Below are 14285 nucleotides of genomic sequence, written 5' to 3'. Positions count from 1 at the left end.
GCTAAGCAGAAATGATATGCAAACAGATACATCACAAGTGACTTTAAAAACATACAAAATTCTAAAGTAGCAGAAAAATTCAACCTCACTAATAATAAATGAATCACAAATATGACAGTTTGTGATTATAATTGCTACTTTTTAACCTATTACATTGACATAGGTTTTAAAAATGATTTATAATCAGAGCAGGTGAGGTATAAATTGGTCAGTCTGGTCAATCTGGCAACATATATCAGGAACTTTAAAAATATTCACATTCTTTGACTTGATAACTGTACACTAGGAATTTACCTTGTAGCCTGCTTGATTCATGACACAATACTTTTTGTTCTAAGAGGATGAGACTAGCATCTTAATGGAACTGGGTGTGATTGATCCAGTTTTATAGGCCTCATGGATTTAACATGGGTACCTTAGCATAAAGCCAATGCTAAGGTGAGACCATGGAAACCACAGGAACTGTATGACTAGGCCCACAAGACTATTCTCTGTATTTGGCTAAATTCCTACCATTCATCGGAGCAAAGGTGGCACATGAAATCCACACAAAATTTTACCTTGTGTGCATTTACAGCCACAATCATAAAGTCACTGTGGACACCCAAATCCTCATCAATCATTAAATGGTATGTTTGAGGTAAGCACCTTAGCACCAAATTTCCATTTTTCTAAGGCTTTCTAAGGTGCCTCAGGGGTGCTGCTGTATTTCAATGATGTTCTGGGCATGCGCTTGACGGAAAATGAGCTTATCAAAGACCTTATATCATTTTTGATAAATTCTTTATTCATCAAACAAAGAGAAACTAGAAATGCATTCTTCCAGGGTTGCCCTCTCTGGTTGCTCTGTTGATGCTATTGGTATTCATTGTGTTCCATGTAAGATGTGATCAATTCCCAGAGGACCTACTTCAGAAATAAAATGAAGGCAACAAGATAGTCTGGGGCTACTTAATCGTTATATTTTTCTCTCATGAAAGGCATTCAGGACTGATCCACCTTGACCCTGGGACTTCACCCTTACTAGTTGTGGTAGCACCTTTGGGCCCCCCCATCCCCTGAGCACTTAAGAGTCCACCGTCGTCTTTGCTCCAAGGACACCTGCTCGTTGGTTGGAGGCTCTCTGTCATCAGTGCACTGAGCGGGCAGAAGTGTCGGGGAGTTGGCTCCTTACAAGCAACCTTAGTCAGTAATAAACAAAAGATGGATACCTCAACATTCCTGTCCCGCAGGTGGGACAAGGTGTGGGTGCGTTCCGCACTGTCCCAGAAGGCCCGAGCTTGCCTGCAGCAGTCACTTGCTCTTTGCTGCCCTCTGCGCTGCGTCTTTCCTTCCTCACTCCCTTTCCAGTCAAATCTTTGCCTCAGAGTCTTCTTCTGGGGAAAACTCAAACTAAGGCATCAGAATGAGACTCTCTTTTTTGTTTAGCTTTCAAATTTTTTCTATGAAATTATAAAATTTCCACTATTCTTTGTTATCATTGTTGCTAAAGCAATGACAGTAGAAGGAACTCCCTGTGTCCTTTATCCAAAATCACCAATTCCTTACATCTTGCCCCATTTACTGTATCGTTCATTCTCTTTTTCTCCATCCTGTTCCCTTCTCTTCCATCCTCCATCTTTCTCTCTATATATACTCGCATGTACACGCATGCACGTAGTACTAAATATATATACTAGTATTTTCTGAACCATTTGGGAGTAAATTGGACACTAGTGCCTCTTTACCCTTAAATATTTCAATGTGTATTTCTGAAGAATGAGGATATTTGGTTTCATAAACACAGAACACACACTCAAATCATTTCTATGATTTCTTTTTACCCTCATGCTTATGCTTTATGGGGTCAGGGCTATGCTTAGTCACAGAATGCCAGATGACATTAAGGCATCAATTCTTTCTACTTGAGAAAAATATCATTTCCAGAATGAAATTACACAGACAGTGATAGATAAGGTTTTCCTGTGCATATGAGCAGAGGCGACATGTCACAACCACAGACTGGTGCCTGGGTCTTTGTGATTGGCATTGTCCACCTGCCTCTTTTTCTACTTTCTGCATATGAGGTTCTGTGGCTTCTTACATCATCCCTTCCTGATAGACCCTGGGGACTTTTGTTCAGTTTTTACAAATACACATTTGTCCAGCATCCTACTTCAGCCAGCATAATCCCTGTCCATGTCGAGTCATCCTACAGGACATCTGGAGATGAAAGGCACCTTAGATCCAGCCTGCACTCATGATCATCCCCCCAAATCTTATGCTCCCCGCAAGCAGCGTCCCTGTCAGGGAAGGTGCCACCTCCCACATTGCTGTGTACGGATTCATTCTGGACACCTGGTTTCGCTTTCCTCTTACACCCCACAGGCAATCCATCATGGGGGCCTGTCAGTTCTCTCCACCACCTTGCTCCAATTCTGCTATCATCGCCAGGCCCTTGTGGACACTACCACCTTCTCTCCCCTGACTACAGCAAATACCTTTGAACTTGTCTGCATCCACCCCAGCCTCCCTCTGAACCAGACTCTATCCTGCAGCTGGAAGAAAAAGATTTTAAAACACAAATCCAACTATGTCATCCTCTGTCTTACAATCCATCAAAGGTTTCTCAATCATCTTTAAATAAATACACCCTTAACTTGATGGCCCAGGTCTGACTTCTACCTTCCTTTCCTGCAAACTCTTGTGGTCTCTGTCTCAGCTCTGCAGCCCTCCTTCAGTCTCTGTTACCAAACTCTCTCCTACAGCAAGGCCTCTCTGCATGTGTTCTTCTCTCTGCCTGGAATATTTCTTATTTCTTTTCTTTAACCTCCATTAGAACAAAACTGATTGATTTGGTCCAACTTCACATTACTGTTTCTTGAATCATGTACCTCTCCTTGTTTTGTTATTGGCAGAGTTGTAGTTTTACGTTTTATTTGGAATTGTGTAATTACTGTCTTTTCTGCTAGATTATAACCTCCACAGGACAGGGAGTGTGTCCTTGTGGTCTGTGTGGAATCTTCAGGGCCCTGTGGAGTATATTAAGCTTAGTAGGCAGTCAGTAAATAGTTATCACGTAGCAGAATAAGGAAGGGTAAATGACTTTCTTAGCTCATCTGTTTAGGCTAATAAAGTTGCAAAGATAGCTCCAACTGACCTTTTTTTTTTTTTTGTTTCTTAATTAGATATGAAAGGAGTGACCAGAAGAGGGACAAACTGAGAAGCTCCAACTGTGGATATAGTGGTAATATAAGTGACTTGTCTATAACCAGCCCACAGCCGGCAGTCATCACATTATCTTGGCCACAGTACAGGCAACACATCCGGAAATTACTCATATAACACATTGGCTAGAAATTCTGTCTTATATATGTGGACCTGATTTTGATGCTGGAAAAAACCATAAAAGGGTGTTTCACATCCAGACCATTTAGCGTAAATTGTCAAAGGCACCAACACATTAATGGAAAGTGACCAAGAAGCCTGATACAAACTCCATCCTGATTTTATACGACTGTTTCCAGGAAAAGAACTTCACTGTGGCAAATTCCTTCTCTAAATAGATCAACATGCTTATTTTCCATCTTAAACTCCTGCTGCAACAATTACAATTCTTTCCAGTACCTTGTGAAAACCAGGCTGTCAGACACTATCATTTCTGGAAATGGGTCTGCATTTGCTTCTGCTACATGTAAGCAATTAGTGGGCAGAAATCTTATCTGAGCAGTCACCACCCTGTCTGCACTTCCAAGCAAGGGCCAACTGTGAAGGGGGCTAATGATGCCTCACAGCATATTGTTGGTGGAGAATGGCCAACGAGAATTGCCAGGTTCCCACCTATTTAACATGTCATTCCATGTTCAACCATAAGGGTCAGTTCTGCTGATTGTCGAGTGGGACAGCCCTTGGTTGGGACAAGCCCCAACCACTTCCATTTAGGCTTAATTGAAGTCTTGGAATATAAGTGGGAACATGTTCTGGAAGCTGCTCTTTTTGTACCAACCCTTCTCACATTTGTACCACAAATGTTTGCCTTTGCTGGAAATAATGGAGCTGGACCAAGGTGTTTCTGGCACAGGGATGGAGGTCATGGGGCCTGTGTCACATGAGAACCGGGGCACAGATGGGCTCGTGTGGCACCACCATGGTAATCAACTGCCAAAGCTCTCTCCTCTGGACTCGGCGCTGCAGAGTCAGCTGAAGCAATCCTTCCACAGTTATCAGGCATTTGCATCTCAGCAGCCACATCCCCTAAGGAACTGTCAGCACTATACCATGAAAGGACCAACCATACTTTCCTGGCTATAAAAACTGCTGAAGTGGAACAACTGGTATATATTTTTTCTAAAGCCCTAGCACAACACAGAGGCAGTCTTTTTTTTTTTTTTTTTTTTTTTTTTTTTTTTTTTTTTTTTTTTTAAGTGCACTGTTTTAAGGATATTTCAGCTGGAAGGAGGTAGGGGTTTAAATATGCCAAGGGGAGCTCTGGGTTCATGATTCCTGTTCTGAGTAATTCGCAATGCCTAGCAGGGGGTTGTTCATTTAATGTCCTTGGGTTTATATATACTCGGTGAATCAGGGTGGGACAGCACAGTGAGGGCTGTCTTGCTACAGGACCATCATGGGATGCTCTCTTCTGCCTGTTCACAGCCAGCCCAGTTCAAGACAGCTCAATGTAGTGGAGAGCACAGAGGTTTCAGACGTAGAAGGAACTAGAATGGATCCAAAGCCTGCTGCTGATTCTGTGTACCATCTTAACTATACCACTTTGCGTCTCTGGGCCTCAGTTTCTTCATCCAAAACATAGGGATAATAATTTCAGAATTGTTACAAGAAAGACATGAGGTAACCTAAAGAACCTACGAGAGTTCTTAGAGCATAAAAAAAATCAACAAATATTGGCTCCTTTTCCCACCTCCCATTACAAGTTCTTCTGTTAGAAGAGAGTTGCAGAGGGAAATCTGGGGGTGGGGGGACAGGGAGCTGGGAGCTAGCAGCCTGGTCCAGGAAGATGGGTACAAGGCACTGTGTCCTGCACAGCCAGAACCATACATAGCCCTATGTCTGCTTCCATAGGAACAGAATAATTGGGAAAATGCGGCCATGCCCTTTTTACTTAGGAAAACCTTATCATAGTGATAAAAGAATAAAAACTATGTGATTCAAAAATGTTTTTTGATGGGGAGGTACTGGGGATTGAATTCAGGGGCACTTAACCACTGAGCTACATCCCAGCCCTGTTTTACTATTTTATTTTGACACAGGGTCTTGTTAAATTGCTTAGGGCCTTGCTAAGTTGCTGAGGTTGGTTTTGAACTGGCGATCCTCCTGCCTCAGCCTCTTGAGCTCCTGGGATCACAGGTGTGCTCCACTGCTCCCAGTCAAAAAAAAATTTTTTTTTTTTTTTTTTACCCACATAAATTCTATACTTTTTCTTGCATTTTATTACTTTTTCATAACCTGTAGATTTCAACATTTTTTCTTTTTTGAATCCCCAAAAACAGTGAATACAGATGCATTCTTGGGTGGAGGGTGGTACTGGGGACTGAACCCAGGGCCTCGTGAATACTAGGCAAGTGCTTTACCACTGAGCTACATCCACAGACATGGAAGAATTTTAAATATGATCTGAAATATCTTTTGTCCTATAAACATATGATACTCAAAGAAAAAGGCAACTATTCTAATTGGCAGCATTAGTGGTATGGCAAAGTGGAATAAGGAAGTTCTTGGAAACTAGAAAGACCTGTTTGAATTTTGGTTCTGTCACTTGGAGGATGAATTCTTCTTTTTTAGTTAAAGAAGCATTGTGATGATTGCTACCCAGCTGAATGGGGAGGATAAAAGGAGACAAGCTAAGTCTCAGCACAGTTATGATTCCTTCCCTTTTACCACCATTGTTCATAGTTTGATTTTATTTTTAAGTACAATTGACTAATTTAGGAATAATCATGACATCTTTGAAACAATTTCATGCAGATCTTGGAATATAAAAAGAGAAAATAAACTTAGCAATTTTACTATTAGTAATTCCCATTGAATAACACCATGTATTTGTGCATGTTGGTGAGACAGCAACCTTCTTATTTATTTATTTATTTATTTATTTATTTATTTATTTATTTATTTATTTTTGCAGTGCTGGGGATTGAACCCAGGGCCTTGTGCTTGCAAAGCAGGCACTCTACCAACTGAGCTACATCCCTAGCCCTTCTTCTTTTTTTTTTTTTAAATCCAAGATGCTTACTGTGTTAGTGATGTACTGCCATTTAAAATAATCATAAAGCACAGGCCTCACAAACAAACAAATCAGATATTCTGAACTACTTTCCTGCCACAGGTTGATACAAGATGCCTGCATGTAGCAAACCCTGGAACATGGGTCAAGGGATGGTAGCAAATGACTGGAGCGAGATAAAAGATAGGGGGAGGTGGGTGCAGAATGAGAGTACGAATCATACAAACCAGTGCAGTAATGTTAAGAAAATCACCACCATAATTCCAGGGCAATGAGCTTCTGGAGGCAGATGGTAGGGTGGCAATAAAATAAGAAAACATCAAGAATTACTAAAGAATATGAGAAATTAGCAACACTCTAAATTAAGCAGATGTCTAGGCATACACACACAAAAATCCCTTCTTTTCTTTTGGCTGGAGAAGTGGGAATTCTAAATCTCCTGTAAGTTTATGCAGGAGGAAACCATGGAAGTCAGCTTAACAAACTTAACGTATTTTAAGTCCAAGGTACACCATATCACATTTGGCACTCTTGAAATAGCAGGCACATACTCTTCCTCTGAAGAGTACTTAGCCAGCAAATATGCAATAGTTTAGAATTTTCTACAGAAAATGAGAAAAAAGTTTTAAAAAAAAAATCTATGGGGTTTAATATATATGGCCCATCAAGATTTAGTTAAAACTACTTTGGGAACATCAGTAGTGTAATGGGTCTTAACATGTTTTAAATCACTAATATTCTAACTAAACTCATAATGGAGGCCTTCGACTGAATAATTAATATCAAATATTCTAACTGGCATCAAGGATATATTGGCTATGAGGAAATGATGAAAAGTTTGATTAAAATGGACTTTTATCGAAGGAACTAAGTGACATAAAAATGATATGGCAGTAGCATTAACCCCTGATCTCAGCTGTTTGGCATCTTAAAGTGATATTACATGCTAGGGCTTTTGCATTTTCAGGAAGTTTGAGTTGACACTGGAGACATCTTTATCTCACAGAGAATTAAATCGCTGCTAATTCATCATTTTGTCCTCAGCATGAAGACTGAGGAGGTGTCAGGGGGCCAAATGGGCAGCTGACGCTATTTGGAAGGGAAACTAGAGACCAGATTTACAATATAGGGAACCTGAGGAGAAAGGATGGGAACACTTAAGATGGTGGGGCAAAGGAGCATCGCTGCTTTTCAAAAGGCATCAAACCCTGTCATTCCTGGATGTGGAGGATCTCCCCAACGTGAGTCCTCCGGTTCATTTTAGTATTCCTGCAAAGTGGGGCAGGTGTATCAGCCACAAGCCCTGAAGGAGGATCCTCATGGTGAGGAAAGTCGTGCCATGAGAAAGGTGTCAGAGAGACTGGCGGTGATGCACAGCAGCCCGACAAAGCATAGTAGGCCTAGTCTGGAGGCTCATGGGGAAGTAGTACTTGTAGTTAAAATGGCTTAAAACTCTGGTAAAACATTTCGCTGGCCGCCATGACTTCAGGGAGCAGCCCGGATATTCTTATGAAGCGCCTTATTTGACAAACTAGCTTATGGCAGAAAGAAGTGCTCAATTTGGCAGCATGAAGTCTTTAACTTCTATAGACCCAAATGGCCCAAACCCACACAACCAGACAGACAGACAGCAGACACACACACACACACACACACACACACACACACACATATATATATATATATATACCTAAGGTTCTGATTGCTCAAGTTTGTACTGAACTCATTGAATTACCATAGAGATCAACTTGAGCCAAAGCCCAGGACTGTGGCATTACTGGAAATTGCTGCAGAACTCAAATGTCACCACCATCTGCTTAGCAAGTGTTTTAAGATAATGCAAGGTTGGCAGAGGATGATTCAATAGCACTGAGCAGAACAGAAGTTAACTGGAGAAGGGAACAAGAGAACTCAGAAAGGCAGCATCTTCCAGCAGTGAAGGAAATGACAGGAAAGGGCTTAGAGGCTGCCTGATGACATGCTTTTGGGGGTAATAGAATGCAGTTGATGGTGGGCATGTTGCAGGCTTTAAAGTCAGCCATCACTTGGGATTGGAGTCTTCTCGAGGATGGGCAAAAGCATATGTAGGCAGGAAAGCTGTAGCCAACAAATTGAACCAACTGGAATGTTAAAGTGGAAGTATACTCTTATGGCATGTTCTCCTGAACTGAACACAATCATACTCAATACGAAAACACTGGGAACACACTTCGAAAGCAAATTTATTTTGGGTTCCTGGGAAGCAAGCATAAGCTGTTTGCTCCTTCTAAAGTTGCTCTTTCTATCCAAAATCAGCACTGGTATGTTGCTTCTCATTACACAGCCAAGTTGAAAACTGCTTGAGATGTGCAGAGAAATGTATTTTTCTCCCAAGTAATTTTGGTAATACGGCTAAGAGCAGCAACGGGACTGGAAGCCGTGTGATCTGAGCAGGGTTTGGTCTCTCACTGGTCTAGGGAAAGGGGTCTTTTCTGTTCACAAGAGTGTTCGTGCAGTGCGCCACCAGAAGATTCATTGTACTCTTTTTACTTCTGGTAGACATTATTCTTAATCACGAAGAACCAAAGTACCAATTTGCAGACACTGCTTTTTCAACTCTCAGGAGTGTTCTAACAAAACAGGATTCTCTTTTTGGTAGGCAAAGTATATTGCTTAATGTTCATCTAGCAATTACACATTAAACTGTTCATATTTCACATCAAGGGCCCAAGGGAAGGGGGAGAGAATTGATTTTATGACAGCATTACAGAGATGGTTGAAAGGCATTACTTAACCTGTATATTAGTAATGTTCTGTGTCATATACGAAGATGAATAAGACACAGTCCCTGTCCTCAAAGGCACTTACAGTTTAATGAGAAAGACAAACAGGTGAGAAAATAACACAAGGGAGCATGCCAATCACAGATCTGACTGTGGATCTGACTCTGAGTTAGAAAACTTTAGCTGCAGTGGTTCTATGAACAGACTTGCAATCAGACTGCCCAGGTTCAAGTCCCAGCTCTGTCACTTTCTACTTATCAAACTTGGACATTTTTATTTAATCTCCTTATGCCTATGTCCTTGTCTATGAAATGAGTGTAATAATAGGGTTGCTATTGAATTATAGGGTTTCTGAGAGCATTGGGTTAGTAGATGCAATGTGTTTAGAATGGTGCCAAATAAGTGCTCAGTGAGGGTGAACTGTTTAGAAGTTGGGACTCTTATTGACTCCAGGAAAAAGTAGACATTCCCATGGAATACTTATATACTAAAACAAACTGTCAAGATAGCTTGGGAGGGTTTCTTTCCCCTAAATTACTTGTATAAAAACAAATCTATGCTCATCTGTATACCAGCTTGGTAAGAATCTATTGTAATGGTATGTTTTGTATGTTGCTGTTAGGTTCTGGTGGTAGGCATAAAAAATGATGCATACAAAATGAAATATCTTATTTCAAGGAATTTATGATCCAATGGAGGTAGAATGGGTCAATGAAGATTATAACCTAGGACTGGGGATGTAGCTCAGTGGCAGAGTGCTTACCCAGGGCGCATGAGGCCCTGGGTTCAATCCCCAGTACCATAAGAAGGGGAGATAAGAATGAGAACAAGAATTAAATCTAATTCAGGGTATTTTGAGTGGTGCTGGAAAGGAACCAAACAAATGTTATCGATGTTAAAAGGAAGGATAGCCAAGGAAAGAAGACTTGGGTCTTGGCAAAAGGACTCTGAGAGTTTGGAGGTAGAAGGAATGCTGTGTCAAGCAAGAGTGAGGCATGGAGGTTAGCCAGGTACTTTGAGAACCATCATCATCATGGTGACGAGAGTTGATCGTTGAGAAAGCAGGAGACTGCTGAGGGAGAATCTACATAAAGGAAACAGCTGGTGGTAGAATTGGGTGGAAGTCACAGTAGTGTGACTGGAAGGCTTGGACAGGTGGTGGCAGTGTGATTGGGTCCTGTGAAAATAGAACCCACAGGTATAGGTACTCAGGAAATGTGGGCACTGGAGGAGGCAGGAGGGTTCTTTTCTGAGGGACAAGATTCAAATTCATGGGGGCAGTCCTGCCACCTGAGCCCTGCTTAGTTATGAGCCTTGGAGCTGCATGCTCAACGCTGCCCTGTCCAGAGCCATCAGTAGCTAGGTGACTCTCTGAGACTCCTCCCACCAGTGAAGAAGGTGCTGCACCCACACCATGTCTTCCCTGGGAGCTAGGGCATCACACTAAGCCTTCCCTACAGGGTATGGTCCTAGCCTTGTACCCAAGTCTTGTTGGCCTCTAACCTAGACCTGACTCAGCATATGGATGATGGATTCCCTGGTTATAAGAACTGCTCCTCTCTCCTCGCGTGTCCATTAGCACACCTCTTCACTCAGATCACGTTAATTTGCTGTATTCCCAGCTGCACTCCTGGTTTTTCCCTCAGAGTGGTTAATCCTTCAGCTGCAGTGACTCCTCCAGCGGATCACCATGCAGGTGTTGGCTCTCCCCTTCTCCACAGGGCGGGAGGGACCCTCAGCAAGCTGTGCAGCTAAGCCTATGCATCTACAACAGTCGGCAGGGGGAGGAAAGCAACTGTGGGGACTTAAAGATGCAGCCTGGAGAGGGAGAGTTGGTGGCAGCAGGTCCCCAAGAAGCCAGTGAGGATGAGCTCTGGAATGTGGGTTTGCCTCATTACAGAAAGGAAAATGGTTTCCCTATAGAGCAAATAAAAAAGAGCTAGCTATAAAACAACAACTACAACAAACAATCCTTCAAATATGTCAGGCTCTTCACTGAGAACTTGCTTATATTTCTATATTGTCTTTAATACTCCTACCAGCGCTAAATCGACATCCTATTTTTGCCCTCATTTGCATATTAAATAGCAGAGCCTGGACCCATTAGATCACTGGCCAAGGCCACACAGGTGATGAGTGACAGAGCTGGAGCTTTGCTCCTGGCCTGGCTTCAAGCTCTGGGAACTGTGAGTTATGGAGACTCAGCATTCTGAGGAGTGGGGAGCAGAAGTTGAGGGCCTAAAGTTGAATGCTTCAAGGTCATAAAGGAAGGGAAGTGAGGTCATCTCCAGAGATGGGGCTTGGGAGCTTAGTCATGTTCGTGTGACTTAACGGGAGTAGAAAGGGGTCAGAAGGGCCACTGCAGGATAGTCAGGGGAGTTGACAACACGAGTAAGAGGAAGGCTGGCCGGCAGCCCCGGCCCAGCTGGCGCTGCCTCATGTGAATTTGTAGTGTAACCGATGAAGGGGGTTTTATGAATTTCCCCAGCCACCTCCCACCACCCACGCACACAGGACTGCAGATGAGATGCAGCCACGTCCTGCTCGCTCCTCAGGACTCCACACTTGATTATAAACCCGGAAGAGCAACATCATGGACTGGCGCACTGAGCCATCTGTAGAGAAGGGGCTAATGGGATCCCGTGGGGCCAGGGAAGGGCCAGGTGGGAACGGTGGAGGCTTGAGGTGGGAGAATAGAGTTCACTAGTGAACGGGCTGACTGTGAGGAGGCCTGTAAAATCAGAATGGGGCCTGGGAGAATTGAAAGGGGCTGGCAGGCTAGAGTGAAAAAGAAGTCGTTTGCAAAAATACATGCATCGATGTTCACACATTACAGCAGCCCAGGAAACAGCCACTTCCCCACTCACCTAGGGTGAGTAATAATTTGTGTCAGGCAAGAGTAAAGGGGATGCTGATTTCATTCTGTTTATGACCAAAGAAAACTGGGGCCCAGGTAAAGGCCTGGGGTTCGCTAACGAGGTTGTATTACAAACCATACTCTGCTTTCTAAAACAGCACCCTCAGGAGAAAAGAAATAAAGTTATTTTTCTTCAGAGGCAGAGATTTAACATTGCTTAACAATAACACTTAACATCGCTTAGCCTTTGGCCTTAGGCAGCCTCCTGACCACCAAGCACTAGGCATTGTCTTTATCCTGTGCTGGCCAGGGCCCTGGCTTTATTTTGTGTGGTGTCATTTAGCTTGGCGGCAGGCTGCTTGGGTCTGCTTTAAAGATGACAGAGTTCCAGGAACGCTTAGGAAGGGAGCCCCTTGACCGGGGCTTCTCACCTACTCCATGCACTGTGGGGCATTTTCTCTCTGTGGATGCCTCCAAATTTGGCATATAAATCAACATTATTGAGTTTCTCATAAAAACTCCTGTGAAGATCTTCACAAACAACACAGGAACCAAATCAGTCAGTAGCATATTAAGTCCCCCATAAGAGCGACCACCAACTTCCTAGAGATAGAATCACTCCTATTTTTAATTAAAAAGGTAACTCCATAAATATTTTAATGCTCCCTGCTTCTGTGACAAAGAGGGACGGGGTTCCTACAGAGCTGTTTGCCTCACTCTCCAGGCAAAGGGAGGGAGCAGGGAGCTGATGTGATTCCATTAAAAGGATGGTCAAATCTCTAGGGGTGGGGGAGGGGTACAAGAAAAGCGGGGTCATGGTCACAGACACTCAGCTGAATCTGCACGCTTCTCAGAGGCCAGCGTGTACCCCGTCACCTCCGCATTTTGTTTCTCATTGGGGAAATATGGTTTCCAAGGACTGGGCTCACTGCCTGGGGGGCACTCCGCCTCTCACCTCTTCTTCAGATGGTGAGATGGAAACTCAGGTTTGAGCCTTCCCATGGAGAAACCGGTGCCAGGGGCCTCTGAGGCATTTGTTTGGACCCTGTTTATTCTCAGCCATGGCAGCTTCTGGTTGCCAGGTAGTTACAAAGATCTGTTTGCACGTGCAACTAATCACCCCGAGCATCGTGTACGTGTGTGAATGGACTTCTCGCCAAAATTATTTTCAGTCTAAGATAGTGTCCCTTTCAATCACAGTTATATTCTGAGGGCTGGCAGGATTTTGTCAATTCATATGTTGTGATGTTAGCTCCAGAGCCTCAGACGGCAATAATGCACTCTCTTTGTCAGAAACCCCTTCCACAGTGTTTATTCTTCAAACCGACTTGTTTGGAGTCAGCCATGATTGAGTATTTCAGAGCCAATTAGTGAAAATAAACAGGAGTTGGAAATTCAGAGGCCTTTATATTAATAGTGCTGTAAGCATTTGATGTATTATTGCAAAAGGCCGATTTTCTTGTCTCCTTTACTAAATAGTGGAGTCTAAGGATAGAATTGGGACTGTGTCTCAGTCTCCATGTTCTCAGGACCTGAAATACAGTAGACAATCACTAGCTACACAGGGAATGAATAAATGAGTGGAATTTGTAGAATTTTAAATGTGTTTTCTGTGCTTTTGATTTGTATGAAAAAAAAAATATATATCCATTTCTGCACTCAGAGTATGAGCTGGCCAGGAAGGCATGAAAGCATTTCCAGTTTTCCTGCATGGCCCCCTCCCCACCAGGAACCTACTACTTTCCATCTGCTACAACCACAATTTCCATACACTTCAACAGTGAAAGCCGGAAATCTTACATATTTAAAACAAATTTTGGAAACTACTTCCATTTTTTTTAAATGAAAACAAAATACTAGGCCAATACAGAATAGGAACAGGAAAGAAATCATGGAAAAGAAAAAATCATGAGGCAACATTAAAAAAAAAAAAAAAAAGAAGAAGAAGAAGACAGGGAGATAAATAAAATACAGTTGTATAGAAGTATTTAAAAGATATAATCCAGGGTATCCTGCCTAATCAGTGTTAAAAATTGGTCTCTGCTAGATTTGAGATTTTGTCACTTTTGAAAAATCAACATACTTAGGCCAAGACTGTTGTAATGTGAAGGATGTTATTTTTGTCATTTCACCTGCAGAAGTACAGCCAACAAGTAACTCAAACCAGTAATCCCATCTCTAAGTTAGCAGATCAGCAACTCAGCTTTGATGACCTTGAAGCTGTGCTTGGTCCTCCCCTCACCCCTTTCCAAGGTGATATTCTGAAACATTTCAGCTTACTGGCTGGCATTAACCTTTCTTTGTTTCTCCTTCAGACTCACTAATTCTCACACTCTAACTCATTTCGCTCCCATGGTAGGTGGACGGTAAGTCATCTTGGAAAGGTTTCCTCTTTGTCCTGTGCTCTGGTAGTGCACTAACATTACTCTTCATCTCACAGATAAGA

General features: G+C 42.7%; 1 protein-coding gene across 3 annotated transcripts in view; it reads right to left on the bottom strand.

Moving 5' to 3' along the window:
• PARD3B (par-3 family cell polarity regulator beta) overlaps positions 1-14285 on the bottom strand; it is a 1072202-nt gene that overhangs the window by 43895 nt on the left and 1014022 nt on the right. The gene's annotated exons all lie outside the window — the stretch shown is intronic.

The sequence above is a fragment of the Sciurus vulgaris genome (assembly GCF_902686455.1).
Source record: "Sciurus vulgaris genome assembly, chromosome: 3".
Classification (NCBI taxonomy): Eukaryota; Metazoa; Chordata; class Mammalia; order Rodentia; family Sciuridae; genus Sciurus; species Sciurus vulgaris.
This window is presented reverse-complemented; position numbering and strand designations above follow the sequence as displayed.